Raw genomic sequence first — 6255 nt, 5'->3', positions numbered from 1 at the left:
TAGTACCTTTAGAAGTGATGAGGGATCAGGGCTGTATTGCAATAAGCACTATACAAATGGCTAATACTTCAGAGAGCTCACAGTCTATGATAATGGTATAACATGTAGGAAGGCAGATAAGCAGGTGTGGGATGGGAAACAGCAAAGACAGGTTTGCTACACAAATGAATAGTTTGCTATCAAAGTAGTTAAAGCCAGTATCAACTTAATGCCACACTGTTGTGATTTGGTGGCATCACAGAAGAGGGAGGTTTTAAGGAAAGATTTAAAGCATCTTTAGCAAAGTATGTGAGTATGGCCCAGACTCACAAAGCTATTTAAGCAGCTAACTCCCAGTGATTTCAATGGGCCTTGGTGTTTAGCCTCTCATATTTAGGTCTCACACAAGTCAATGGGATTTAAGCATGTGTTTAAAGTGAAGCACATATGTAAGTGTTTTGCTCAATTGGGGCCTAACTAGAATGATGTGGAAGCTTTACAAGTGTTGATAAGGAATTATTCCTATGTGTAAGGGAGATACAGATGAAAGTAAGATATGTTAGAGGGAATTTCCAATTTAGGCCTACTTGCTTTGCCATGCAAATATTTGCAAACAGCAAATTAATAAAACACCCTACACAGTCTAGTTTCTAATTAAGTGATCTCTTTTGAAACAGCCTTTTACACTGCTTGCAAAGTTTCTCATACAGCATACTGTCCCTTTGAGCCTTCCCTTCTCAGGGCTAGGTGTGTAAAGTGCAGGTGTTTTCTGGGGGGTGGAAAATCAGTCTTAACCCAGCTTTGATTAAATGTTTGCTATAATGGAAGCTTCTGAGCAAACCATTATGCTTACATGGAAGCGCCATGAAATTGAAAAGGGTTTTGTTTTTTTTCATTTTGGCAGCAAATATGTCACACAGCTGTTACCAGCTGATCAATACTTTCCTATTGCTGAAAAGGAACAAAAGCAGACTGATGCTTACAAGGAATACATTCCACCACCAACTTAATCGAGGTTCTCAGCATGCTATATGTACTGGGACTCTCAGATTACAGGAGAGGTCATCAATGCTCCACTTGTATTACATAATAGACTTATGTTTTGGCCATATCTAAGTATTAAGCATTTTACAATTAACTAAGTCAACGACAGAATAAGAACCAACAGATTCCTGTGAATGTAAGGCAGATGTAAATGAACAGTGCTGCTCAGGGCTGTCCCTAGCCATTTGGGTGCCCTATGCAGCCCCAGCCCCCCCCCCCCCCGAGGGTCTGGGAGGCAGGAGCTGTGGGGGGGCACTTTTGGGGGCCGCACAGGCCCAGAGTGGCCCGGGGGATTAGCGGGGGGCCGGGAGTAGTCCGCTCCTCTTCCCTCGCCCCAGCCATGACGCTTGGGGGAAGGGGCTTGGGGGGAGGGATCCCTGGCCCCACCACTCACCGGCAGCAGCAGGAAGCGGAGCAGCCCGGCCCCAACCTGCTCTACTCCGCCAGCTCCCAGCCAGGGCGGTTCTTTCCCCAACCCGAGTGACATGGCTGGGGCTGCGTCTCTCTGCTTCCCGCCGCCGGTGCTGGTGCTGCCGCATATGCAGCACGCAGCTGCCTTAAAAAAGCCTCACATCTTGTGAACTGGTGGTGTGTGCTCCAGTGAACTATACTTGCATACCAATCATTCTAAACAGGAAGAACAGATTCTGTAATGGAGCAGATGGTGCAAGTGAGCTCCTCTTCATTTTACTACTCCTCACCCCTCCCTGCCCCCAGAAGAAGCCAAATCCACACCCCAAGAGGGGAATTTGTAGTATATGGCATATCTTCATAGCAGAGGACTATAAAGCCCTGTGATGGAGCTGGAATTAAATTAAAAATAGCCTGTAAAGTGAATGTGTTTTTTAAAGTTTTCTTTCAGAGGTTTCATGCAGCTTTTACTTCTTAAAGCAATGTTTGTAATCCGTCACGGATAAACCCCAAGTCATCTGTGCTAGCTGTGTAATAAATGTAAATATCTGGTAGAATGCAATGTGTTCACAGTGTTTCTTGGTTCTATTTTGTGGCACAAGGGAGGGTTTGTATCCTTTCAGTCAGCTGATCAGATTTCATTAGGCTGCAACTGCCAGGTTTAGGTCAGTGGTTTTGGAACATTATTTGGTTCCACTTCAGGGAATTTCAGCTTTGAAAAAGTAAGTTGTCTCAGTTTCTGGTTAAAAAGAAAAATGCTCCCCTTGTCATTTAACACATAATGGTCATTAACACATCAGTTCAGTTCAAAAGACAGGAAACTCCGGAGTTCCCATTTCATAAATCTTAGTTTAATCATTACTGTAGTCAGAGTTCTGGTGGAAGATGGCAGCAGCAGAAGACCACCTGCAGTTCAGGAGCAGCCAAGTTCTCAAGCTGAAAAATGACTAGACCTTGACATCCACCTCCACTCCAGTCCATCTTGAGTCCAGATGAATCTAGCGTTTCAAGAAATAGAACTAAAATATACGAAATTTACAGTATAATGTGCCTTCTTGTTGCATTATCTGGTCTGTGGTTCCCCTAACCATCTACTTTAGTCCTTGTAACATCAGAAAAGAAAACTCATCCTGCCAGAGTTAACATTGTTCCATATAAAGCATTACCTAATAAAGAAGACATGTATGAGTCTTAGATGGCACAGGGAGCTGTCTTGTGCTTGCAAAGCACCATGCTGTGGTGCTGAAGAAATAAATAATAGCTTTGAGGAGGGAAAGGTGATGCTTTCCAGAATCTCCCTCACCTCTTACCTCCCTCAAGTGACATATCCTACAATACATCAGCACTATCCACTAATATAATCAAAAAGGGATGCATCTTCAAATACATCTAAAGATCAACCTTCCTCACTTCTTGGCAATTTGACTGAGTCACAGATTCCCAGGCCAGAAGGGACCATTGTGATCATCTAGTCTGACCTTATGCATAACACAGGCCATAGAAATTCCCCAAAATTATTCCTAGAGCAGATCTTTTAGAAAAAACAGTCAATCTTCATTTAAAAATTGTCAGTGATGGTGAATGGGCAAATTGTTCCAAAGGTTAATTACTCTCATCATTAAAAATATATGCCTTAGTTCTAGTCAGTATTTGTCTAGCTTCAACTTCCAGCCATTAGATCGTGTCATACTTTTCTCTACTAGATAGAAGAGCCAATTATTAAATATCTGTTCCCCATGTAGGTACATATAAACTGTTGTCAATTTACCCCTAAACCTTTTCTTTGTTAGGGTAAATAGATTGGGCTCCTTGAGTCTATTACTATAAGGCATATTTTCTAATCCCTTAATCATTCTCATGGCTCATCTCTTAACCCTTTGCAATTCATCATCATCCTTCTTGAATTGTGAGCACCGGAACTGGACACAGTATCCCAGCAGCAGTCACACCAGTGCCTCAGGCTGGGTCTACACTACCCGCTTGAATCGGCAGATAGAAATCGACCTCTCGGGGATCGATTTCGACGGGACGCGACAATCGATCCCCGAATCGACGCTTTTATTCCGCCAGCAGAGGTGGGAGTAAGCGCCGTCGACGGGAAGCCGTAGAGGTCGATTTTGCCGCCGTCCCTACAGCGGGGTAAGTTGGCTGCGCATAGCTGAATTTGCGTATCTTAAATCGACCCCCCCCCCCCGTAGTGAAGAGGTAGCCATATACAGATGTAAAATAGCTTCTCTGTTCCTATTCACGATTCCCCCGTTTATGCATCCCAGGCTCATAAGCTCTTTGGGCCACAGAATCACATTAGGAAATCATCATCCTTCATGACTCCTTTATTTCCAACCTCACTGCTTCCCAGGATGGAGTCTGCCATCATGTAAATATGGTCTACATTCTTTGTTCCCAGATGTATACATTTACCTTTAGCCATATTAAAATGCATATTATCTACTTATGCCAGTTTACCAAGTGATCCAAATCACTCTAAATCAGTAACCTGCCCTCTTCATTATTTACAACTCCCCCAATTTTTTGTTCATCTGCAAACTTTATCAGTGATGATTTTCTGTTTTCTTCCAAGCCATTGATAAAGATATTAAACAGCAAAGAATCAAAAATTGATCCTTGTGGGACCCACTGGAAACAGATCTGCTCAGTGACAATTCCCCATTTACACTTACATTTTCAGACCTACTAGTTTGCCAGTTTTTAATCTATTTCATGCATACCATGTTAATTTTATATCATTCTGGGTTTTTTTTTAAATCAAAATATCATTCAGCACTGAGTCGCACGCCTTACAGAAGTCTAAATATATTACGTCAACACTATTGCCTTTATCAGCCAAACTTGTAATCTCATCAAGAAAAATATCAAGTTAGTTTCACAGGGGCTATTGTCAATAAATCCAAGTTGATCTGCATTAATTACATTACCTTTCTTTAGTTCTCTGTTAGAGTCCCATATTTGGTAATCCATCATCTTGCCCAGGCTCAATGTCAGTCTGACAGGCCTATAATAGCCTCATTCATCCCATTTACCCTTTTTAAAAATTGGCACAACTTTAGCTTTCTTCCATTCTTCTTGAATGTCCCTAATGCTCCAAGACTTAGTAAACATTGACATTATGTCCAAGGAGCTCCTCAGCCAGTTCTTTTAAAACTCTTGAACGCAAGTTATTTGTACCTGCTAATTTAAAAATGTCTGATTTTAGTAGCTTATGTTTAACATTCTCCAGAGATACTAGAGAAATGGAAAGAGTTTAATCATCACCATACGATAAGATTGTTTCCCCCAAAATAGAGAACAGAAATATTTATTGAACACTTCTGCCTTTTTCTGCAGTTTTATTGATAATTCTACACTTTTTGTCTAGTAATGGGCCAGAACCATTGTCGGGATTCTTTTTGTTCCTAATATGTTTTAAAAATTCTTTATTGTCCTTAACTTTATTGACCCTAACTGGCCTCCCTTATCAACATTATAAAAGTCTAAACTTCTGATTTATATTCATTACTATCAACTTCCCCTTTCTTCCATTTGTTAAATATTTTTTCAGCTGCCTTCACGTTCCGCTGAACCAAGTTGTTTTTTTAACCTGCATAGCCTTCTTCCTCAGTTGTGGCTTTTGGGGCATCTAGTTAGGTGTTCTTAAATTATTCCCAATTGTCATTCACATTTTTCTCATTAAATCCTTCCTCCCAACTGATTTTGCTCATAATTGTTTTCAGCTTTGTGAAATTGGCCCTATTAAAGCACCAAGTATATATACTTCCAAAACCATTATAAATGTGATAGTTATGATCCTAAGCTACCATTAACTTTTAGTTCTGGGATCAATTCCTCTTTATCTGTTAGGACAAGGTCCAATATAGATTTTGCCTGTGTTGACTGCAACCCATTTTGAGAGTTAGGAAATTGTCATCTATAATATATAGAAATTCCAAGGATGTTTTAGGTATTTTAGTGCCTAACTCCCATTGGTTTCAAATGGGAGTTAGGCACTTAAATACCTTTAAAGATCTGGACCTAAGTCCCATTTTCAAAAGTGATATGCATTTGAATCCAATGAGGCTAATGCTATTAAGTGCCTAAATCACTTTTGAAAATAGAATTTAGGCACTTTGGTAAATTAAACCCCTAATGACATAACAATTATTTCATTTAACTAGTCTAGTGTCTCTTTCTTGGGCAAGTTACTCTAAAAATGAGAACTTCAAATCCTCTCCAGATATTTAGAATCATAAATATTTGTCACTGGGAAATAAGAACATATGTTTGTATAAATACTTGTCACTGGGAAATCCAGACTAGAGACAAAACTAATCCTTGATTTAAGAGGGAGAAGCTTCCATTGAAGTTAATTGAAACTGCATTTGCTACATCAAAGCTGTCCTCAGCCACAGGCAGGAGTCACTGTATTTATGTAGGTTGAAATGCTGCATATAAAAAGATCTGCATTTACAATATAATATATGCTCCTGAATTAGGCTCCAATGCTGGAATTCACCCTGCATGAGTGGACTACTGCACACACAAAGAGCCCCATTGACTTGAGTGGGGCTCCACACAGACCCAACCAGCAGTTAACCATGCACAAAGATCTGGGAGATCTGAGACTAAAACTTTAAAAGGAGCAAGGGGTGTAAACAAAACATTTTCTAGTCTTTAGAATGTTTTTCTCCTATCATTCTACTTTTGAGCTACTGAGCCACAAAAGAACGGAAAGGTCCCCATAACAGCAGTTTTACAGGACATTGGCTTTTCCTGTGACAGGTTCCAAAAACAATTGCAAGAAGAAAATGTGGAAAAAATAAAGAC

The sequence above is a fragment of the Malaclemys terrapin genome, chromosome 2, assembly GCF_027887155.1.
Source record: "Malaclemys terrapin pileata isolate rMalTer1 chromosome 2, rMalTer1.hap1, whole genome shotgun sequence".
Classification (NCBI taxonomy): domain Eukaryota; kingdom Metazoa; phylum Chordata; order Testudines; family Emydidae; genus Malaclemys; species Malaclemys terrapin.
This window is presented reverse-complemented; position numbering follows the sequence as displayed.